General features: G+C 37.0%; 1 protein-coding gene across 1 annotated transcript in view; it reads right to left on the bottom strand.

Moving 5' to 3' along the window:
• Positions 1-26,486, bottom strand: part of LOC110838342 (homeotic protein ultrabithorax) — an 879,469-nt gene that overhangs the window by 149,771 nt on the left and 703,212 nt on the right. The window lies entirely within an intron of this gene.

Genomic DNA, 26,486 nt, shown 5'->3' with positions numbered 1-26,486 from the left:
GCGTGTGTAACAGCGGGGAAGAAGGAAGACAAAGAAATGGTGACAAAGATGGTGATGACAAGGCAAGAGGGTGGATTAGGACGAAATAAATAACGAAACTAATTATATACACCCAGAATAATGTAAGTATTACAGGCTGTACTGAAGAACAAAGAAAAAACTAATGAATTTCTGTGTATATTTCATTTGTAGCACTGATCTACATTGTGTTCCCACAATTACTTAGCTCGAAACATTCAAGATACCTCAGACTGGTAAGAGCAATATGCCTACGTAAGTCTATGAGGTAAAATTCGTATTAACCATAACGTTATGCTTCATGAATCAGAATCAAGGAACAACTATTCTGAACGGTTCATATTTATAAACGATTTTTCATAAAATAAATTTTGTTTGTCTATTCTGAACTGGGAAAATGGAAAACGTCTTTTAACATCATAAAATAAAATACTGTAAAATTAATTTTTACAAACGTTAGGCCAAATTATGAAAGTTAAGATCCCCGAATGAAAACAAAGAGCAATTCATATTTCTCTTCAATCATCCCAGAATAAAATGGGTCTATCTTACAAAACACATTAAATAAAGATAAAGCAGGGGAAAATGTTTTTTATTCCTGAGTAAAGAACCGGGTTTTCTTAGTTTTCATCATTCCGTTCTGATAAAACCAATTTACAGAAAGTCGGGCCTTAGTCCACTCAGCACGCAACTAGCAATGAGACTGGACGTCGGCTGAGGGCTAGAAGTCAGCTATTATGGTTAAATGTGCCACGACAGAGAATATTACCAATTGCGATTGTGATTTGACTGAAGCCAAAGCTTGTCAAAATAATATTTAAGAATTCAGCCCGTACCGAAAACAAAACACCTCCATAGCGATGTCCCATTAGCTGATGCTGTTTACGAAAATAATCCCTGTTCACGCTGAGAATCACAGAAGACTCACTAAATAGAAAATACAATGTTACTGACTACTAAAGCAGGTAGTACATATAGTCACCACTGGGTTTTTATGTGTTTAACATAAATTAACAAAAGTGTTGTCCAAAAATCTAAAAGGAGGGGCCATTTTCAATTCTCAAGTATATAATGGTGAGGATAATATTAAAATGGATCTGAATGAAATAGGCTGTGAATGTGTGAACTGAATTTATCTAGCACAGGACTCTTGGCACGGTTATTAATCTTCGGGTTTCAAAAATTCGGGGAATTTCGTAACTGGTAAAACTCGTACTATAATTTCTAAACATTAATCTGCTCCAAGGAGTTAAAAATATTTATGTTTTTGCTCTTCTGACTTTATTTATTGACAGCAGTACGTACGTCAGAAGTATATCAAATCGACAGACTATGTTCAATGCAAGTCTGCAACTTTTATTACATTAACTTGGACTTCCTATAATGAATATAGTTAATTCAGACAGAACAATTTTTTCTGTCATGCACTACGTCTGCAACATCCGTGTCACATTCATCCCGTTCGGTTAGCAATGCGTTGGTATGTTCGTACTGTACGGACCATTAACCAACGATTCCCAGAAAGACACGTATAATTCCCCACGCAAAGTTATTATCAGAATGAAGAGTAGACTTATGACCTCACTTGGCTCATAAATCCAGCGAGTACAACCAAAAATCTTTTGAGACCCCGAGATTGGCCGATGTCCATTACGAATACTATCTACAGAATTCATGGAATTTTGAATCTGAACTTATCAAAATTGACCCGTAAGAGTTGACCAACAGGAAAAGCACCAAGAAGCAAACTAAAGAGGAACGCGATGAAGATACAAGTTACACGCAAGGTTACGTTAAAGTTATGTATATGATTCCGAAAGAAAGGTCACGTTAAACAAGTAGAAGACTATGCCGTAATACTACAACCATATCTGTTAACATGTGATGGTTGCCTTATTTTTAAACCCCACGCCTTAAAAACATTTTATTTAATAGAAATAATTACAGCCCTTCGTTCTAACTGCGTCTCTGTATACATTCTTTGTGCCAGATTTCACGTGCCCCACCGCGTTATATATGAACGAAACGCGTTATAATGGAACAAACTCTAAAACATCGTTTGAAATGTGTAGACAGTCGCTTAGAAATAAGTACGTATGAGCCATCAATAGTTACTGGAATCTTTTGTTTGTCTAAAAATCGAGACACTTAAACTGGACGCATATAAAAATATTTATGAGCTACACTATTGCTGTCAGAAATATCTATGTTTTGAATATTATCGACAGTTTATTAAGATCCATTTTAGTATCATCTTTCCACCATTCATAAATCTCCCTTCAGGTCTTCAAATTAAACCATATCTGCGGTTAGGAGGGTAGAGTTTGTTAGCGAAAGCATTATATTTCATAGTAACAAGGTTCGGTGACATATTGCTGTTCTGAATGAGCACGAAACCAACTAGGATAAACGTGACGGCATGAAGGGTAGCTTTGACGAGGAACTAATGAGAACATTCGATTAGTTCTCTTACCACATGGAAATATTGTCAGGAGATTTAAATGCAAATGCAGGAAGAGAATGTATTTTCAAAGCACCAATGGGAAATGAGAGGTCACACTAGTAAGGATAATGGGATTTAGAGATGAGAACTTTGCCACACCAGAACATAATTGTACCCTTTGCTTCCTATGCATGTGAAACTTGGTGTGTTACATGCAGCGAAAAAGCAGATTGAAGGTGTTTGAGAGCCTCCCTAATTTTTAATCTTTACCAAAGATTATTAGGACGATCCAATCAAAGAATATGAGATGAACGGCGCATGGAGTGGACGAATCCGCACAAAATTTTGATGGAAAGTCTGAGTGGAAGAGACCACTTGGAAGACGTTTTCGCAAATTGGAGGATAATATTAATATTGATACTGGGGAAATAAGGTTGTGGTTGTGACTGAATCCATCTGGAGGCCTGCTGTAAATATTGTAATGAACTGTCTGGTTCCGTAAAGGACGGGGCATTTCTAATTTAGTTGACCGTACTCTTAGCTTCCCAGGAAGCACTCTGCTCCACGGAGTTAGTTGCACTCTCTAGGCGTGCATTTGCATCGTCGCCTTAGAATCATACACTGACACAAATTAACTCCTACCTTAACGGCCAGCCGTCGGACAGGAAATTAATGCCTTCCAAGAACCGAATTCATTGCAATGGCAGAACGCAATTTAAACACCAGAATCGTAACCTACAAACAATATCGCCAACCTGCTTACTTAAAAATAACCGATTTGATGAAGCGAATCACAGGACCTTCTCATTGAAATACAGCGAATGAGGAAAGTGAAAACAAAATTAATTCCAATAATTATAGGAGCAACTGGAACTCTCTCCAAGTCACTCAAAAATTATTTGGCCAACATTCCGGGCGAACACAACATCAGGAAACTGCAGAAAACTGCCATTTCAGGATGTTCATACATCACTCGAAAGACGCTGTCGTAAAATATGTAGTCATCTCTAACAATAAACTATATAATACATGTAACACATTGCTAACCCACAGACCCTCTCAATTAATTTAACTTTCTCTGCGTATAACTATTTTCAGCTTTTATTTGCTATTGTTGGTATAGGATGAGTCTGTCTGTGTTCACCACGCTGTTAACGGGCCAACATAAATGGACACGCACATCGGCGAGATGCTGCTGACTTAATAGTGTCCGCAAAGACAAGACACACTGGATAAACTACATAGTTTTACGTGACTACAGCTGGAACGCTGTGTTACAAGTTGGCTTTGAGGTTTTCACGGTGGTGAGTCTGAAGATGGCTGTCTTCTGAGTTGTTGCGCCGCATAGTCTAGTAAAAGTTTACCGACGTTTCAGAGGTACCTGCTGCTTATATCATCAGGGCAATCGCCCTGAAACGTTGGTGTAATTGGAACAGTCATAGGGCGCTACAATCCAGAAGACAGCCATCTACTATGTTACAACCCCAAAAATCCGCTTCAGTAACAAAAAAACTGTACGCATGAAACACGCGCATGTGAATACACCCCCAGAAAACAGAGGAAGAGATATATGGAATAGGACCTGCTGCTGATGTATTTCTAGCAAAGTGAAGCAATCCCTCACCCTTACGGAGGGGTTGACAAGACAGTTGCAGGGGTGCGAATTGAAGGGTAAAATACGGTTGTATTGAAGACTGGAGAAAGTAGACGCATAGAAAACCTACAGTCTTGGTAGCCAAGTATCGGAATTGTTCTCACAAATTAAAATAGTCAACAACTATTTTAATCAAAGCATTCAAGCATTCCGTTTACTAAATGTCCTCTAGCAAACCTTCGGTCTTCAAAAGTCCTTCCTGTTTGTCATCATCTCTTACCTTTTGCCCTCTCACCTGAAACGCGATTAAATGTATAAAGTGATTACCAAACGACGTAAAGAATAGCAAAGATGTGTGTGACGAGGTGGGAAACAGGAACGTCTCTCCGAATCAGAGAAATGTTATTTCTGGGTACCTAGGAGACAAAAACACTTTGTCAGAATTCATTTATGTGTATTCCTTTTACAAACGTTACAGAACACACTGTAGTCCACAATGAAGGGTTTACGTTTCACTAAACACGTAATTGGGAATCGAGCCGTGAGCTGGAATTTCTCCCTTCCCGCTCAACGAAGATAACATCAGTATAACAATGGCGCATGCCCACATATAAACCAAAGCATACACAGTGATACATTGCAACAAACCTAACTAACACTTTCGCCGATTATAATGTACAGTATATCACACTTTGAAGCTCTAAGTCTGCAGACCCGCCATTGCAACGGTGACAAAGAGAAGAACTAATTAGTATAATAAAGTCGCCGACGAATTACTCTTATCAGTTATCAATAGAGTTTAAAGTTTAGGAAAATTTAAGCGTAATTTACATATCAGCCAAAAAATATTTCACTGGGAGAGTTTAAGCTCCTATAACTTACATCAGCTGATCGACACTGTTATCTGCCCACTGCTTTCCGCTTTATAATAAACACGTTGATTTATATAATTAATCAAATTATTTGATTGATATTCATTATACATTTTATGTAATTAACGTGTTATGGAGCGAAATTTATATTAACGGAATAATAAATTATTGGAAATATTTGTTATGAATAACACGAAAATATGTCATCCAATGTAAACGGTTAAAGCTTATTTAATTGTGGTTTAAATGATCTCCTTTGTTCATATTTTACATTTGCAGAGAAATATATATCACCAGAATATTTGGCAATTATAATAGCGGTTATTACTACTAAAATCTGTATATTGAAGATAGGGCTACACTAATTCTATATTTTACGTTCAGTTCCATGCATAGGCCTAGACAAATATAGTAATGTGTTACAAATTCGTTGCTTATTCATTAAATGAAAACAGTTATCATTTTAATATGCAATATGTTTTTCCTCTGTTTGATACAATCCATAGATACTAAGCAGCCTATTTGTATGCGTTATAACTCGATGAAATGTCTAATTTCATTGCATAGATCAACGAGTTATCGAGAAAGTACTAAACGCATCAACAGTCAAGGATATGTAGTTAAGTTCAACTTAAGAGTCAAATTTATTTCCGTTAGCTGTTTCGGGGAATAGTTCCGGTACCATTTCAGATGACGTATCAGGACATTCTTTACCTGGCATTTTCAGATGACGGTGTTGTAAAATCATTTATGTTCAGAGTCTAAATCATGTTAAGTATAGCAAGGGTGTCCCCTTTCCCAAACGACTTTTTGGCTATAACAAAACAAACATCAACATTTAATGTCGGAGGTGAATTTCTTTTTTTGGAAATCTTCCATTAGTTAATTTTTACAAGGCAGAATACGCTGCAGAAATCAAAAGTTCTGATCAAGTTCTTCAGTTGACTGTCTCGTTTCGATAAAGCAAACTTCTGGAGACATAAAACGCCTTTTCCACGTCTTTTAAAACGTATTATTAATAAATAACCGACACTTTTTAAATTTCGTGTGTTTAATAAGCCAAGAAAAACCTTCATAAACGTTTGAATCTACCAAGTAATTCTTACAATTATCAAGTTTTCAAATTAACGTCTGTGTGCTTTTCTAAACTACTTCCTTCGCTACTGTTTCGAAATTAACCTTGTCTACTGAGACAGCTAAAATCTAAAGTTTCAAATTCCGTGATCTTTTTCCTTCGATCAGGTCTTTACAAAGAATTCTTCAGGTACAGGGTCCTTTCCCTTTTCATAATGTGTTATACCATTTAAATTACAGCTGTTATCTCCCAGCTTATCCCCAAGTGGCATTACCTCCCCTTGTCGGCCGTAGCTGCCGCATATTCAGTATATTTAAAGTTTCACTTCACATCTGCTGTCCCCGAAATCGAGGACGCACAACGCCGTGTGATCAATGATCAATGCGATAGGATATAGGCTATGTAGAAATCAAACACCTCTGGTCTATATTGCAATATAACAATCACTGAATCTGATAAATCTTTTAACCCGAATTAAAGTAAAATGAATAGCTCATTAATATCCAGAAAAGTAAATGCAAACAGAACCAATATTAGAAAAAAAATTCACGACGATTTGACAAGGGCAGATTAGCAGAAATAATCTTGAAAAACAAACCAATAGGAAGAAGAAATAAGGAGCGCCCTTTGAAAAGATTCCTGGAAGATGGGGGCCGAAACGTGTCATTAATCTCAAAATCATTTATAGATGATGATGAAAAATAGTTTGTATCGTTTGGGTGGGTTATTTTTCTTTCATGCTACTGCACTTCAATATTTATTAAATGCCAATACGTCGGACAATTAATACCAGTAGTCGAAACTGAATGAGAAATTGTTCGAGCAATTTAACGAATGCTTAATACATGTGTATTTTGTACATCAGCGTTTAGTTTTAAGGCCACATCCACTGTACGTGGGGGTAATCGGTAATTCGGATCGAACTTGCACGCGCGTGCACACACACAGAGACATATCAATTCAGGTTTGTCAGGCTTATGGTGATTTCATCAACCATTCGTGTCTGGAATAATTAATCGACTTGTTTCATACTGGAGGAGAGAAAGGACGAGAGAGAATCGACATTAAACTATTCGCTCTAATGCGTCACCGTTCGGCCTTCCCAATTACTAGACCCTAAAAGAAATGAAACCAGATTCAAAGCCTTGGCCACTCCACGTGGCGATAAACTTAATATGACGGAAGCTCCAGGTTCTGTTGCCATTAATGAACTTGATCAATCGCTCCATCCGTAGCCCACTGTTTCAATCCTCATGAAGTCATGAAAATATTGTTCTACAATTCGTACCATCGCATCATATTCTGGAAACCGTTCTGACAGCTACATGATTGTGACCGCTTTCCTTATTATTTGCTTGTTAATAAGAAGGGAACAATATTCATTACGTGAAATATATTATGGTTTATTTTAAGACTGTCATTAGCTGATGCCAGAGCCTATTATTATTGAATGAGACCATCAATAAAGCTGGATTGAAAAGAGTATGGAAGAAGTCGCGACCCATTTTAAAATCCTATCCTGGTATTTGCCTGTATCGTCTGAAGAAACTACAAAAACGTCAGTCAAGATTCGAGTTTGGGTTCAAGCCGAGGTTTGAACTCGGGACTTCCCGAATACGACGCTCGGTTAATTAATATTATGCTTAAATTACAGTTAGCCATACCTCGAGAGAAAGTTAAAATTTTTAGCAAGTCTTTTGTTATCTATAATTGATCTTCTCTCATTCCCTCATTAGCATCCACTCAGTTTTCACTAGCTTGTATTAAGCAGTGATAATATTATGACACTAGCTGCTCTACTAACACAATTTACCAAAGATTATATGACTCGTGTTTGAGAGAGTGGGGAAACTAGACTGAAAAGCAGGAACGAGGGTGGGTGAACCAGCACGTTTCAGTACTTCCAATACAAAACAAAGTGAACCTAAATCAATTATCTCTCTACACTAAATGACAAAGTTAATTTACTAATCATCCGTTCTTCCATAATACTCACAAATAGAAGACAAGGCCTTTAGATTTTGAGTAATGTTCAGTACCACAGAACAGCATGAAGAAAGAACTGAAATTATAAGTTTAATTTTTATAGTCATTCTCCCACTCATGCTTAATTCCTTGAAGTACAAAGAGCATACGATCTCGAACGTAACATCATGTTGTTTTGCCAAGATACTTAATTCCCAAATACAAACTGAATACTACATAGATCATACGCTGCAAATAGCCACAGTCTTGCATGTAATTTCCTCTGGTATCCAAAATGTCAGCCTTGATTTCTGTCTTTGCAAGAATCAGACTCTATGTTCTAGAAGCAATCAGAAAGCAGGAAGAAAACACTAAGAAATTATAAATACGCACGCAAGCCTATGGACACAAAATATGTAACTGTGTCTTCGAAGTGACAGAAAAGATTGCACCGCCCTTTACGTGATTTTATTTCGTTATTAGGAACCCACACGAAGATTGTGTGCAAACAGGACTCACAGCGTGCACTTGCAAAACAATAGCCTTCGGAAATGTGCCAAGACTTTTAGATTCCGAAGGATGTCGCTCAAGTAGGTGGAACTAACACGGGGTACAACAGTAAATAAACAGCGCTACAGGAATAGACATGTCACCGTATCCCGCGTTTGATATCAGAGGCGACGACAATGCTTTGGATATAACCCTTCTTTAAGATTACGTACAGAGAAGATCGAAATCTGCAACCTCCATAGCTTTTCACTATTATTATCACAGTTTTTAGTTTAATATTGTTAACTAATTACGATTTCACTTTAAACTGTTTCAATTTAGAACACAGTAGAAAAATATTATCCAGACGACATCTCGATACTTTATTTCTTATTAATATTTCAAGGAAAATACGAGGCGCGTCCCAAAAGTAAGTTTCCCACTCGTCCCACAGCTAGCAAACCTTATATTGCGCGAAGCGACTGTGCGTACGTGATAGAGCAATGACGTAGCATGGCGCATGCACTAACGGTACTTCCCGCGTTCTCACAGTAGCATCGCTGCAGATGTTGAAGATGGAGGTTCTTATTCCACCTCCCGCCGACTGTGAAGTGCGGTCAGTGATAACGCTAGGCCGCACACGGCTCGACGGACAGCGAGTCTCCTGCAGGAGTTCAGCTGGGAGGTGTTTAATCATTCACCCTACAGCCCGGACCTCGCTCCCAGTGATTTCCATCTTTTCCTACACCTCAAGAAATTCCTGTCCGGTCAGCGTAAGCGTTTTGAGAATGACAGAGAGGCGGAGATGGTTGTCACACAGTGGTTCCAATCCCAGGCGGCAGACTTCTACGACACAGGTATTCAAAAGTTGGTCCCACGGTATGACAAATGTCTCAATTCCGGTGGCGAATATGTTGAAAAATAGCTGGACACTTGCTGTATCTGTTGCAATAAATATTTCCATGAAATTGTGTTTTGTTTCTGTAAACGGCCCCAGGGAAACTTACTTTTGGGACGCGCCTCGTATAAATAGCTATTCCATCAAGGACATTTGGTACTCGTGTGCCTATAAAGCAAAAAAGATAATTTCTACTTTCAGCGTGAGCAGTACACTAAGACGCATGCACAGACCTTTAGCAAATGCCGAGTGTAGTTTTGAACATTTTTAGCAAAATCAGTGCCGCTTTTAGGACACGCTCTTTGCACGCGTTTAGAGTGATTATATAGTCCTATATTTAGTTTAGTTTTTCAGTTTCTTACTATTTAATGTGTGTGTTAGTTTTTGGTCTTTCATATGCTCTTTGCTCTTGGCAAACTATGACTGCAAACTGTTACAGGACGACATCCATTCAGTGCAAAATTGGTGTCTTGTTAATGTGATGTAACTTAATTTAAGTAAAACGACTGTTATATCATTCACCCGAAAGACAAACAGTATTTACTTTAATTACAAATTGTGTAACAACCTGGTGGCACGCTCCCATTGTGTTAAAGATCTCGGTGTTCTATTGGACTGTAAGCTTTATTTTCATCAGCACATTAACTACATATTTTCACAAAGCTTAAAAATGCTTGGCTTGATTCGGTACATTACTTCTTCCTTCTCCACTGTTGATAGCCTTTTGATCTTGTACAGTACCTTAGTCCGTTCCAAAATTGAGTATGCTTCCGTTGTTTGGAATTCTATTACTAATACTGACTCCTTTAAACTGGAAAGGATTCAAAGGAAATTTGTAGCTCTATGTTACACTAGATTCTTTAATGGCGTTTGTGCATATAATTATGATGATCTATTAGTCAGGTTAAACTTCTTATCGTTACATTTAAGGAGGAGGCTTTTGGATGCGCTTTTCCTCGTTAATGTTTTTTAAAGGCAAAATTAGTTGCTGGTCTGTTTTTGATACAGTTAGTCTCTGCATACCCACTAGGGCTATCAGAGACTACTCTACCTTTACTGTACAACGTAATTTCAAGGCCAGTCCCTCAGCCAGATGCGTTTCTGCTGCCAATGCAGTCTGTAGGAGCATCGACATCTTTAACAAAGATCCTGTTTTGCTTACTGATGTCAGTCAGCTTTTTAAACAATAATAATTGTTATTTTGTACTGTTTATTTAGTATAATATTTTATTTTGTATGTTGTTTGTACAAAATTGAACTGATTTTAATTTAATTATTATTTTACTTATCCATAACATTTAGCTCATTTACTTATTAATTATTTTGCAAAAAATTAATATTGTACATTTATATACTCAGTTCATTGTTTGTTTGCTTTTGTATTGTAAGATTTGTAATGTTGTTAGTGCTAGGTTGTTATTGGCCTTTTTAGCTGTTGTCAAGCACTTTAATAAATGAATTGAATTAAATTATTAATTATGTTATTTGATTCGTGCGCGACGAGTCTCTACACGAAGACATGTGTGTGTCACAATTTAAATCTAAGCGGTCACACGTCGGTAAACAAAAATAAAATAAAGGACGTTAAAATAAAACGTCAAACATTAAAAACATGTCTGTGAAGGAACTGTCTCACTTAAACCTTGTAAATTTTAAAATAAATTTTAATTTCCAAAGTTTTTTTTCAGTTGGTAGACATGGAGTTTGCTTTGGGATATCAAGTATGCCTACTCTGCATTATCATAAACCGATACTATTATACTTTTACAGTTTTTTACGAATTCATTTTATGCACAAACGTTCCTGAGGCAGAGCGAATCGAAACTCGCAACCCAACATCTCGTAGTGTGAACCATTACTATGGGGCGAAGCCCTACCGAGTACCCAAGAAGAGAAGCATCCAATGAAATAGCAAGCGCTCGGCCATTCGAGCAGAGTGCTATCTAGCGGGAAACGATTGCATTATGGCCGCCATAATAGAGCAGAATATTTGTAAACAATCATACATACTGTCCACGACTGTAATCTTGAGACTTGCAAGGAATGCAGGAAGTCCGCAGCGTTAAAGGCAAACGCTATATTTCCTCCTTCCTCCCGCAAGTCAAAGATTACAGTCGTGGACTGTACCTACATATTTTCACACAAAATTAGCGGTTACTCCTTCGAATTATGGGCCTATTAAATCTTAAAATATTTACCTTCAATATGCACTAAATAAAAAGAATGATATTTCAAGCCTATAAACATGTGTTTACATATATATATATGTTCACACTGTTGCATAAAATCATGTAACGTCTATGTTATATGGTAATTTAAATTATATAAGTTTATCAACGGAACGAGAATTAATGCATCTCTCTTATTTCTTCGATGACTATGTTTAAGAGATTTAAGACCAATAAATATTATATAACCTTTTACGTATAGGCTAAACGAATGATTACAGATAAGTGCCCTAATATGAATATCCATGCACTGGTATAAATATCTACTGGATCAGAAGTGTGGGACATGTAGTACGCATTGGGGGGGGGGGGGGGGCGAAAATTACGCTCGAAAACTATTATTTGCCAGAAGTGTAAGGGTACAAAACAATAGAGTGACAATACAAAATACTATGTTCCTGCGTAAACTGGTTACAACTGTCAATTGAATATTTCCTTGGATATTATCCATCGTCTAGTAAATATAAAACGTAAAACGACGTTTCGGAGATGGGACTCTATCTCCGGACCGGAGATAGGGATTACCTCTATCTAGTGGGCCTAACTGAGTAGGAACCTGAAGACGGAGATAGAGCCCATCTCCGAAACGTCGTTTTACGTTTTATATTTACTAGACGATGGATAATATCCAAGGAAATTTTTATTCAATTGACTCTTCACCATCGTCAAGAAGTTTTAGATTTGGTTACAACTGGCTATTGTAAGCACACTAATAAACATTGGGTCTCTATAATCGACGCGTAATTTATAAAATAACAGAGCGACTACCAGATTCTCAAATCAGAAAGCGCTCCAAGAAATTATAGACCTTCATTATCTGAAATCAGTTACGTATGACTTCAAAGGATCGAACCGTCGCCATGTTAATATAACTATTTATCGCACTAAATCTACGCGTAGTCGCACTGTTCTGTAAGTACAGCTCTAGAGATATACGGTTATAGCGATAGTATAGTACAAAGGAGTAGCAAAAGTTTCATATGTTTGACACTCAACAGCTCATAATTTCACGAAACTTCATTAACCGGCAAATATTTCGTTCCAGTCTTAGTTCGTGTGGCTACCTGTTACTGGCACAGAGCGTTAAAAAGTATAATTCAGTGGCGATCTTCCATGACATGAGTTACCTGCAAAGTGGTGTGAATATAAGCCATATGCTTCCAAAAACTTGTTACTAGGAAAACCAAGGGCAATACCATGAATTTTATTTCTTTGGTTAAAGTTGTTGGACCACCATCACCATTAATAATAATAATAATGACAAGAACTGGAACTGTCTCAAAGTCACTTTGAAAATATTTGGCTAACATCCCGAGTGAACACCATATCAGGGAACTTCAGACAACTGAAATTTTAGGATCTTCATACACAATTTTAAAATATAGTCATCCTTCACAATAAAACTATATAATACATGTAACAGATATTAAAAACAAAATGTATTTCGGAAATAGCTGCTGCACTATATACCTCAGGGGCAAGGCTTGTCTCGGGTAGCAAATAAACTATAAAGTGGTGAAAAGATGGAACAGTAATACCAGCATGCGGAGGCTTTGGATAACGTTCTTCGTTGCAGGGGTGTACAAAGGAATTTTAAGTAACAGTACATCAAAAATTAACGAAAAATATTTTAAAAAACAGAGGGCAAAGGAAATCAATCGAAACGTTAAAATTCAAATGTAAAAGTAAAAGGAACCTAATATTTATAGATATTTGAAAAGCCATTAATATTTCAGCTACAGGTGTTGTCCAAGCATTTAAATTAAAATGAAAACAAGCCTATGAAACACTATTTAAAGGATTTGGTTAAAGTTCCCCGATTGTGAGGGATCGAATTAAGTAAATGATAATAAAAAACCTAAATTTTATAGTGTTCTTAGAAACATATTTTACTAACCTACAGATGCCTTTCTATCAATTTACCTTTACATTGTACTCTTGTACAATATTGCGATCCGCGAGTCGAAAATGAATGGTTAATGATGCCCGAGGCCTGTAAACACTTTACAACCACTGCCCTACAGTTTTCTCTGCGCAGTATTTTTCGGTATTGAAAGATGGTGCTTTAGGAATAATCCATAATCCAGCCGTTTCATTAATGTCAGAGACGTTTCAGTCCGTAACTTATGTAACCAATACCACTGTACATATCTGTTACGGTGCGATATTGAAGGAATTACGTACTAGGCCTTTATTAAATAAATTTAATAATTTTTTTAAAATCTTTTATTGATGAGCTTTGTCCAGGTAACGTATTTGTGTCTGGCTCTGACCGATGAACTACTTATCTCAAGTTTTCTAAACGTCTAATGCTAATTTGCTTTATATTCATGCCGTTACGATAGACTATAAGTTCTTTCTCAATTTATCAAGCGATTAGCAATATTTCGTGTAGACTTTTAAAATTACGTGCTTCTATAATCACAGTCTGCATTCTTTATTAAATTACATTTCTCATATCTACAGATTGGGCTTAACTTTATTTGATAAATTTAGAACTGCATTGCTAAATTGTTATACTTTGATAATTTGTATAATGTCGCATTGAGTTCGAAAATCCTAATTACTCTTTCAGAGTACGTAGACTTGAAATAAAGATTTTCATTCATATAAAATGTATTTTACTGGTAAGTTAAGATGTAAATCATGACTGAACTATGAAAAGAGGATAATGCAGGAGGTTTGCGTGTTAAAATGCATACATAACCAATCATTATATAACACAAGAAATGTGAATAAGAAACATGAAGAAAAACGTAGACGAAGATCGCTGGCAGATAATAGCATGAATAGACGTGTCGCAAGGGGATAGACGATGAAAACAATAAAAAGAGAAGAAGGAGAAGAAGATCGAGAGGAATTCAAAGCTAGCATGCCGTCACCTCCCACCATCTTCGTCGAAAATCACGGTCCCTTCATCCCTTCATCTTTTTTATGTTTCTTTTATGAAAGATAAAATGATGCAATATTTATAAACGTACATACAAAGGCGGAAAAGAACACAGGACAAAGAGTGAAAAGAAAAAAGAGTCCATACCAAGAGATGGGTCTTCCCATAACTCATGACTGGAAAGCATGTTATTAGACCCTGTGGCAGGGCAATTTGCCCTGTGTTTCTCTATTAATTCCTTGCCAGAATCGAACTTTGCCTCCCCCTTCCATCAGTCACCACACACATATTTTACCTCAGGGGTCTCAAAACGTCTACTTGGGGTTCTAGTGTTTCACCATCTTCTTCCGCTAAGCTCAAGGCAAAACAAATATCGTTGAACAGTCTGAGATGATGATGTTCTTCTTCCTTCAGCCCTGAAGATAGAAACAATACGTCTCTCCGAAACGTTGTCATCCACCGACGAATCTACAAGGCGCCAAAACCCAGAAGCACAGCATCAAGGGCGCTGAAATTTCATGCATGCTAGAGATGAGAAATGAATATCAATTCAATCGGAAAGGAGAAAACGTCAAATGTAAACGTTTAGAATCGGAGAATATTATTCAAATGGGTCTTAAATACAGTGTGAGGGTGTGGAGTGAATTCATGTTGCTCAGGTTATGTCTGCTCACGAGCTCTTGCAAATCTTGTGATAAATAATCGAGTTTCATAAACGTAGGGAGTTGCTTGACCAGCTTAGAAAGTACCAAATTCTCGAGACGGACCCAGTTCTGCGAAATTAGGTTCTCTTTGCATGTACTCTTGCTCGCAGTAAATCTTTCTACAGTGACCCCTAGAAACAAGTTGGCCTAAATGCATGTAATAACCGGTCTGTAACAAGTGAGTCCAACTTAACGCAGTGTACAAGATTGATGAATCGCAGTCAGAGCGCATTATCAGACTAGAACACGATCTCCGTCTTTTACCTTCCTTCAGCTTCATACTTCATCATCTTTCACAATAACAAATTCAAAAATATAAATAAAAGTGAAAATGTTTCCGAAAGACTTCAGGTTTTCACAGCGGCAAGATTAAATAAAGATCTCTGTCTTCTGGGACCTTTGAGGTTAATAAACCTGCGTATACATTACGTATTTAAACTCAAAATAATCGAGAGAATTTAAATCAAGCAAAACCAGACTCTCCTTTAGCGTCTGCACCATTCTGAGAATATTATTTTTGATAAATAACGTCTCCGAGATTCTCATATTGTTTTCATTTATGAATATTGTTCTGTAGGATAATTTAACGAGCCTTCAAAACTTGATTCACCGTGTTGTGACAGGAAAAATAATAATTCAGGGTTGAAGACACCCAAAGAATATGCGTAAAGTTTTAAAGCAAAATCTACAGTGAAAAATGTGGATAAAACTGCATCATGATGGATGACGAAACGTTTCATAAAACACGTATTTCAATGTGCTCCAGTATGAAGTTCAATTACATTAATTAAAGAACCTGGATATATTATACATACACACGCCATAGAACATCGTTTTAACTGCAGCTGTTAATCCACATTTTTATAATTAACACATTTTATTACAGAAATTCGTTCATGTTTCTTGCATAATTTTATTAGTTCGTGGCTATCCAGACTCTACTTTTAAACTACAAATAAAAATGTGCCAGGAAAGCACCTTCCATTCTTTTTGTAAAAGAAGACTTAAACAAATTCCACAAAGAAATATTTTATGTCAATTTCAAGTTTTGACTCACTAATAGGAAACTGACCAAAACACTTTTAGTAATACACGTTTTTGCTTTCTCCAATAAATCACTAAACCCGCACTTGCATTTAAAAAAAGAAAACTAACTCGCAGGAAAAACAACACATTCCAAAAACAAAGGAGGAATGAGGGATCGAAAGATAAAATAACAGACGTAAAGAAACATACACTGCCGACAAGCGCACCCAAATAAGACCAAAGAAACAGAACTACATTGAAGGTGAAAAAAAATCGTAGGCCTATATACTGGCTTCATGGAACTGGTTATTCCTCATTTTTCAAAGCAGGAAGCGAACGCATCAACAGAGGTGGTCCGAAAAGCCTTGTAAACTTGGTGTTGGCTGCAGAGCTAAGGGCCCCCCTTCCGCGATGTTTCAGTGGAGTAAAGACTAGTATTACCACAAGACAACCACACGCAGGGAATCCATATGCAACAGATAACCACGGTTTGTGAGGCGGCGCTACTTGCATGGATGATATTCTCTGGTATGTCTTATTGAGTTCGGTCTCTGGAGTTAAACTCAAGGTGAAGTTATCAGTCAGCTGAAGCACTACTTCATAGAGAGCCCAGGAGGAGCCGAGGTAAAGCTCCTCTTATCTTTAACTCAGAAAGCTCAAAAACGGGTAATAAATCCTTCGAACAAGTGGTATGGTCAAAATACCAAATTACGTTCGCGAATAAATTAAATTCTGAGAGTGCTTTTTACACAGTAATTTTACCACCTTTATACTTCCAGTCTCCTAGACCGGAAAACACAAAGAATTAAATATAAAATTTATGATTTTATGTGGGTGTTAAACTTGAGCACTCGTAAGGGGGTAATCACAGATTAAGGGTGTTTAAGACCAACTTAAAAACATTTGTATCAAAGAAAAACTAAAAAGAGCCTTTCTAATAAATTTAGAGGATGAAGAATTGTATAAATGAAGAGCCCCACAATATCAGAAAAGTTTTAAACTCACGAACTTGCCAAAATAATATGAAAGCAATTCTTTATTTACAGCTAATACTGGCCAGGAACGTTGGTCTCAATAACATTTCCACTACTATTCGGCTCAAAGGTTTGCTTATTTATTTATGTCTATATCCTACCACAATGTTTGCAGCAAATTAAATAAAAAATAAAACTGACGTGCAAGATCCATAGACGCGCAAACTTTGCAGAAATAAATTTACCAATGAACTGGAACGGAAATAACGAATCAATGAGCAATTAAAAGCGAGGGGGGGAGGGAGGAATTTTGAATTTGTTGAGTCAGCGTTGTCTGCATTACATACAGACCGGACGCCTATATTTTATTTGTTTATTTACAGAAAGAGTAGAAACAAATACGCTTTACAATACACACGCAAATAAAACAGTTTTTACGGTTACTAGGCTCAAAACACATTTGAGCTTGAGCTCATTCTTACTAGTAGCTCGTATCTTTCTCCTTGGTTACAAATTAAAAATCATGTCTTCAGCTAATTTCCAAGGACTTAAAAATGTTTTTTAAAAATGGAGCGAAAATTTGATCACGTCGAAATATGTGTAAACAATACAAATACAGAACATCGTGTTTCATGATTATATGTCCTTCGTGCTCGATTACCTAACTGTAGAGATTATCGTCACTTGGATTGAACTCATGCACCCAATTCTAGGGTAGCAGAACCAACACCCAGAGAAATAAACACAGCAGCTACTTCATTCCACGTCGTCACCTCGCCGGTCTGAACACCCGAATAACGTTAATGAACAACACAAATGATGAAATTCCTCATACTTAGGTCATGTCAAAAATTTAGTGAAATATGAATATCTGTAAAATATATTGAAAATACTAGCTTTATAGCTACTTCGAAGGGTTATGTCCCACTCAACTTCCAAGATGGATTACCACACCTTGTAGGCTGTACACGGCCGCCTATTAACTTTCGAAAAGCGATTTGTGTCCTCCATCCGTAGAAATCAAAGCAAAACTGGAGCTCATGTTATAGTTCATCATCTGAAAAACCCTCAGACATCAGAATACAATGAGATGAGAAATTTTAGACAAGCAACGAATGTTAGTAATGCTAGCAATGCAGTAATATTGGAAGAAAAATATGAAAAAGTGATGACAATGATACCATATTTTGTGCCATGGCTGATAAACAATCTAAATACATTATTTTATAAAAACTAAATATTCGTTCTGCCCCTCATGAACTTAAACACATGTTAAAGTCGACAGCAGTATAATCAACAATACTCGTCCTTCATCCTCTGGGCCTATCCACCAATTCATAAACGTTACTTTAGTTTATATACACCTAAAATGGGCGACACAAAAGACGGCAGTTAAGTTCTGACCACTTCTGAATATCTACTGTCACGTGCCCTCGCCAGCCAATCAGCCGACCGCTTGGGCAGCAATGTTGTTGGTGTTACATCTGAATATCGCGTTATGGTATATTGTGTGAATGGCTGGTATTAAGCATTAGATATGCAATTGGTGTATTAAATAAAAACACGGAAGGAGACCATCGCAGGCGCCAGGTTCTGCACAGGCAGTCCGGAGAGCCAGTGTATAAAGTATTGAGTTACTTCAAACGTGAAGCAGACGCTGGTACTTCCATCCACGAAGTTACCAAAGCACATTACGTTGGTGTGTGTGTAGTTCCATCAGCCGTCATTTATGTCGGTCATTATTATTCTCGCCAACGTCTTCTGTTTGAATCTACAGTGTTGTAAATAATAAACGCTACCTTCCCACCCTTGCAAACAAAATTTGGTTCAGAAACCGTTATTCTTTCTTGAAAATTTTTTAACGGAGAAAACATATTAAATGTATCATCGTACTATCAGTGGTCATAAGACAAGACTCGCCCAGAATTGCCGCATCGTAGCTTTCAGTTCTGGATGAGCGGATGTCTGTCTATCAAACTGTACGTTAAGTGTTTGCCTAATATTCTTCAGAAAGAATAAAAATCAGGGAATAAATATTTCCAAACTTTGTTTGGAGACTGGTCAGTTATCGAATCCATTTTGTCATTCTGGCCGTCAGCTATCGTTCCTCTCTACTTCCTGGTCCTGGTAGGTCGATGAATTTCCATTGTACCGACAAACGTCTACAAAGCTGAGACGCAGGGAATTCAAGCATGCATCCTGTTATTAGTTCTAAGGCTGCGGGTTCATAATAGTTGCAACTTCCTGTACAAGGAGAGAGCCATCGATTACTGAGCAGCGTGTTGTAGCCAGCCCGACTGGTGGTCTACGGAGCCAGGGGGAGTGGGGGCGTGGCAAATGTCTTTCACCTGTCACGTCATTCGGAAATGTTACCCTCCTCCTGACTTAGCCATACCTTCTCTTCTAATTGTTCTTAGTCTTGCTTACGCTTTTTAAAAACATCTACCTGCAGTTTTTCTTCGTATATGAGTTGTTAGAAACAGACAGCTATTTGTTCTTTTAATCTTTTGTTTCCTTTACACACTTATCATGATGCAAGCAGTTTCACTGAAGGATATACTAATGCTTATGCAATAACACAGACGTCTGTGCATTTTTTTTCTCCTGATTCAGGTATGCTTCAGTACTTACAATCAGAATACAAAAGCCTAGGGGGACAGTTACACAGACGAACACTAATAACAGCATAGAAATTCAGACAAAACACTCCTCTTTCCTACCAGCCATTTTGTTTTCAAGTACAAGAATAAACTAAATCATAAAGTACGGTATAAATTAAAATAAAATTAAAATAGAGACACTAGAACTTATTTCCAGGATTTAAATGAATATTTTAAAATATAAATAAATAAACACTTCTTACTGTATTAATTTTAATTGAGAATACATAATGAGTCCAAGAATGCGATAAATGTACGAGTCCTTCCAACTAGATATTCTTAAGAGACACTTTTTACAGATTGTAGAAAGGTACCGTAAAATTATTCTCACAGTTGGTACGCCTAGAAACGGACGGGAAGATACTATTACAAAGGGCGAAAAGTGTATTGAACAGTTTCTCAGTGATGACTCTTGTCTATGGAGTTGTTTATTAGATCATAATTTTCAGATTTTAACACTGTAAGCGTTTCAAGTCTATGAATTAAGTTAAATAATTTATAATTAAATAAACCGTATCATAAATGGACCTACTGCTTTGTACATTATTGTAGCTGAGCTAGAAAGTGAGGCTTATTTTCCTTTACCTGGACAGAGTAGAATAAAATTTTACTTAATTACAGAATTTGATTTGCATCAAATATTATGGAATACGTAGTTAATCTCAGAAATAAGAATCAATCGTTAGATTAGAAAACAAATTCCTGATAAAGTAAACTACTTCTCAATAGTAGTGCCAACTTGAACATTTTATACTGAACATATTCCCAGCAATTACATTTCAAGTAATCAGGTAAATCCTATGACGTTACATCTAATCATTAGGCCCTATCATCGACATTGAACAAACACGCAAGGCCAACATTGCCTGCAATATCATTAAGAAGAGAGCTACTTCAAAGCGCTGAATAGTGCTGAGAGACGCATCATAACACGATTAAAATAGTTTCTACTTAATAACTTACAAACTTTTGTAATAATTTCAAATCAACCTTGTACCGATGCAATTAACATACCAGGAACTGCATTCAATATCAGCGTCAGTAATGATCTAATAGGAATAACCACTTCTGATGTTCTCTAAGCTACTTTTTCAGTTATCACATACTTTTGCTACATCAATAACAGAAGTGCCTGCAATGTTACGGTTGAATACTGCCAATAAGGTACTAAAACAATTTCTTTTGAGCATTTTAATATGTGAATTATATTAAGCCCATTTCTGCTGGGGCAAACATCAAAATAATTGTTAACATATTTTGCTTTTGGAACCTGCAGGCCTATGCGTAAATAATCATTTATTTGTGGGATCTGTGACTGCCTTCAAGAACAACGTTGATATACATAATGATGCTTAGCTGTTCTATTTCGGCACGACTATTATATCATGTTTACAATAATATACCACGCGAAACCGACAGCGGAGTATAAATAATATATACATTCATAAGAGAAATATGTCCGTGTTGTTCTCCTGGTCCAATGTCTTGTGGGCTTGTTTGTAGGTAGGCTACTACAAACGTTAAGGAGAAACATGCTACTCCCATTTTCAGATCTGCAGGCAGTATGCTCCTCACTTCGTTACACCCCAGGAGACCAACACAGATTTATTCACTACGTTGAGAAAAGTAAATCTCCAATCTTGAGAATCAGACACATTTATGATACAATTATTATCAAGACTAAATTTTCATCGCATTTTCATATGTTGTGTATCAGAGAATTCTTAAAACTTTATTTTGTCGTTTAGTCCTATGTGCACTTTGATGCATGCAAATCAATTGTATTGGCTTATTAAGCAGTTGATAGATGCGGCAAGGTTATCAGCTACACAAACCACGGAACTCGAAAAAAAAACACCACGTTCAATCCACACAACCAACACCCAACCACAAATCCTTCTCAATCCTGTCCTAAAAATAACCACATAACCCATTTATAAATGTACGTGGGGAAAAATCTAACTCCTTTCATTTCCCACAAAATGACCATTACGTTTCAGAGATAAGCCACCCTCACCCGTTACTCTTCAGCGACTGCCAATCGCCATACTTCTATTTTCCTTCCACCAATAAAAATAACCAGGACTTCGATTTGACACGTCTGATTTCTGGTGCTAAACTTAATTTTCAAACTGAAACTAACCTTTCTTTATTCATCAATATATATATAGGGGCACACAACAATTCTAGTAGTGCAAAGAAAGTGCAGAGTAGGAAAGGAAATTTAGAAATGGAAAGAGGGAAATAAAATGGGAGAGAGACTTCATTATATTAGGTTGGTCTACTGACCCGTTATGAATATGCATAGCAACGACACTACGTTTCAGGGGACGGTACGCATTTCATGATATTTGTTACAAAAATGTACATTTTCGATTAATTCAGAAAATGTATAACAGTCAATAGTTTGCACCTACAGCTATAAATAATTAATATCATAATTAACTTTACTATACTAGAAGCTGAAAATACCTAATCATTTAATAGTATGAACTATTGCCTATAACAGATACTGCAATAGTTAAAAATGCACGTAGAAGCTTTCTTTTTCAAACCATTTCTGACTGGTGAGTATAAGGCGTTCAGACACAAGCTTTAAGTTCAGAGGTAGAAATGCAATCATCCTGGAATCAATAGTGCAATAATGACACTAGTGAACTCACAAATTGCAATAAAAATCATAACACAGAGACAATAGAAACTGCTAGAGGAATAGACTAAAAAGGAACAAATAAACAACTGTTATGTTAGACGTCAGTTGTCTGATACGTATATATATTAGCATTGCAATGCTGCATGGGCTGCTGAGGATAAAATATCTCATCAGATGGAAATGGTGAGTTGGAAAATGTTGGAAGGGAGTGAACATGACCTGTTTAAAAAAAACTTACAATCAGTCTGGTCAGACTGAGGAAAATGTCGAAAGTACCGCTCAAACCAAATGACGTGAATGAAAAGAGAATTACAGCTGCTACAAATTATGAGCACCTAAAGCTACCAACACGAAAAACGGCGGCCGAGTTTTGGACACTTCTGTGCAAATACTGCCCCTCAAGAGCGAGTCAACTTCTTACAGTTGGTGTGCAAGTTTCCTGAGACGTGAATCAGACGCCATTTGTAAAAATGCGTTCCACTAGCCTTCGTTCGTTTCGGTTATTCCAATATCATGTCCACTATACGCGCTACATGCCCCGCCAATCTAATCCTCCATGATTTGATCATCCGTATTTATTTCTGCATTTACCTCGGAAAATTATATTTGTAGATGTACTGGTCTCTCATGATCACTTGAAGACGGTTTCAAATAAGTGGTTTAAACACTTGACAAATCAGAAACTGTTCTACAAGGCGTAAACATAACCTAAAAGATATAAGGGATAGAAAACCCAATGAAGCATGCTTTGATTTCTGAACCATGGGAGAAGGTTCTGTAGAAGACTAAGCAAGTCTAGGTTGTCTGGGAAGAGGGTGGTGGATTTTCTGGGGGTGGAAAACTACAATGGGGACGGGGTTAGACAGAAGGAAAAAGAATTAGGGTGGATTCTCAACACGAATTTGGGGTGAGAAACGGAAAGGAAGTGAGACAGAGGGGGAAGCAAAGGTTCCCCACTAAAGAATCAAGCAAGCAGAAAACAAAAATTCAATACAGACCCGCTAAGAAATATCGTACAAAAGACTCTACACACCTACCTCCCCTTGATAACTTGTTCTTGTCAGTAAGGTCGAAAATTGTGTTACGCCAGAGGTTTAAATATCCTTATTGTAACAGTAAGGCGAAGTCGGCCATCACTGACTTGACGTCAGTGGAAAAAGTGCACTGGTTGATCAGTGATATTCTTCAGAATCCTAATGTTTGGAAGTAAATGTACTCTATAGGATTTGACGTTTTCAGATCTGCGAATATGAAGATGACTCATCGCCCTGATGACAGAGACTGCAAGGACCTCTCAGACTTTTGTGAACTCTTGTCAATCCACATGGCGCTACAAACCAGAACGTAGCCATCTTCAATGCACTACATGAATGGTGTCTTTGCTTCGAAATTTAACATAAAAATAATGTAAAGTTTTCTCTGGTATATAACTAAGTACCACGCCACTTACTGTCCTGAGAGCGAACTCCGGGACTTAGCGGTGAGAAGCCGGCTAATAGGAGAAGATGCACTGGACAGGTTTTCCGGGTCAAAGTCATTCCATCGCTGCTCCATATTCACTCGTGTGTCATGCGGGCGATGGACAATGGGTTCATCAGTGACCGCAGTTCCACGACCACAAAAAAGCGATAGTAGGCACCGTGCCATATAATCTGAAACCTGTGCACAATGTAAGCCTATTTCACAAAGTCATTATCGAGTCAATATAACAAATTGACGAGTTCAGTCGAATGATGCCGGTACTTTCAGACACATTCCGAATAACTTGAAGGGCGACAAGCTTGTGGCAAACAACCTGAGTGCTGGTTTTATGCTCCATAAATAATATCCTGATAACTTAAAACTATGACACAGTTAAAAGATCTCTTCCACTAACAGATATTTAGAACAGCGAACGGATTACGCCACTGTAATCATTTACTATTTTAGGCTACTATCTGACTATTCGTGCATTCATTTCCTTTCTGTTTCTTTGTGAATAAAATTGTCCCAGTGTAACATAAAATATGTCGTGATTTAGAACAATATTTCAGAACTACATACACGCAGGCGCCATTTTATTCCCACCACCCCTCAACAGTTAAGCGACGCCTTTCTATGCCAGGTGTTTACTGCACACGCAGTGACTGGCTTACTGTCTGAGAGACAAAGTGTTAACATAATTTCCTTTAAGCCGAAATACGTTTAATTGTGTTTACTTGAATACCTGAAGTAATTTAACCCTATTTATTAATATAGCCAACTGTGCATAGAACCGGTAGCAGACTAATAATAGCCTAATTAAATTAAATTATTGATTTAATGCGCTTCCTTGATAAACAGATGTCCAATTACAGACGCAGTACCCAACAAATTAAAACCGAATAAACAATAAACAAACAAAATAACAATAAACAAATTATATAATTGTTCTACACAAAGGAAACTAATAAACAAAGGCAACTACCAACATAAAAATTTTCGTTTAAAACGTCCTTAATGGTGATCAAATTTTGACTAAATATGTCACAATCTTTGTATACATTATTTGCTGCTGAAACGCATCCTGCAGAGGGGAAATTTTGAAAAAGAAAACAATAACAATTCTTAGCTTTAACTTGCTGACACATTAATAACATTAACGTATTCAAATACAGGAATTCTAAATATTTAATTAATTTTGCTCTCAATAATAATATTATAATGGTCCTACAAATCTGTGCTGGTAATAACATGAAATCTGTCTAAAAAATTAATCTGTTTACCTTTGCAAAAAGGCTGTTCGTTTTACCATGAACTACCAAAACTTTTCTTATTTGTTATGACAGAGGTTTTGGGTGTTGTCTAAGTTACCAGCGGAAATGATTGCTGAACTTACATAACTAGTCACAACTAGTTGCCTGATGTGAGGTAGAAACTACACAAGTCAAATATTCATTAGTACAGGATGTTAACAATTACTACAGCTCTGAGGAATCTAAACCAAACAGTGACGTCTGAAGACATTTAAAAAAGTAGAAGAGTTATGTTCGTAAAATCAAACGACAGAAAAACCTAAAAATAATTAACACTCGTTCGCGACATCAAATTAATTTTAAACATGAAGAGCGCTGGAGAGACTACCCAGAATTAGGATAATTTTATCCGTTCCTCAGCGCAAAGCAGAGGGTTTGATCAAAGGCGGCGACTCAACCATTAAGACCCTACTTCTTAATTCTGAGTGACAGACGATTCGTCGTCACTTTCTGGTCCTCAAGTAGCAAGAGTGGGCCTTCGAACCAAAAAGGAGCAAAGCGAAGTACACAAGTTGCTATTAACAGTTGTTGTGCTTTTTGCAGTACAAATGACCAACAGGAATCCAAGGGCATAACACTTATTCGTAGTACAAAAGAACAGAAGAGAATCGAAAATTATTTGCCGTCGTTCTCTATAGTATCAACTTCATATCTAGTCAAGGATATAAATTACGAACCTGCTGATTATGTAATTTTCTTCAGCCACGTGTTGTTTCCTCTTAGGTACAAATATTCTCGTTATTAACCTGTTTTCACACAGCACGAGTGTATGTCGTATTAGATTGTTGTTTTCGACTTTGTACGTCATAAAATATAAAATTACGTTTCGGAAGCTGGATTCCGCTTCCGTCATCAGGTAAAAAGGACAGAATATACTTATTATCTACTGTTATCGTATTTATACGATGGATAACGTCCGAAAGAACAATTTAACACGCCGCAAAACTGTCGTTACACTCGCGTGTGTGCAAGTATATTCAAGATGTTTCTCACAGGCCAGAATAAAGTTGCTTGCGTCCTGAAGGGCTTTTAATGAGCAGATTATCTTATAATAAAGGGGCTGGCTAGCATTTTGAAAGTTCCTTGATCGAATATCAGGGCCGAATATCTTACACCGGGTACAGTACATGTGTAGCCAACTTCCTGGTAACTGTAATTAAAAAAAAACAATCTGCAAGACCTATATGGCCGGAAAAGATACCGACGGACAGACTCCCAACTAC

This window comes from Zootermopsis nevadensis, unplaced genomic scaffold (genome assembly GCF_977971745.1).
Source record: "Zootermopsis nevadensis isolate Lab colony 2312 unplaced genomic scaffold, Znev_1.0 Znev_ptg000001l, whole genome shotgun sequence".
Lineage (NCBI taxonomy): Eukaryota > Metazoa > Arthropoda > Insecta > Blattodea > Termopsidae > Zootermopsis > Zootermopsis nevadensis.
This window is presented reverse-complemented; position numbering and strand designations above follow the sequence as displayed.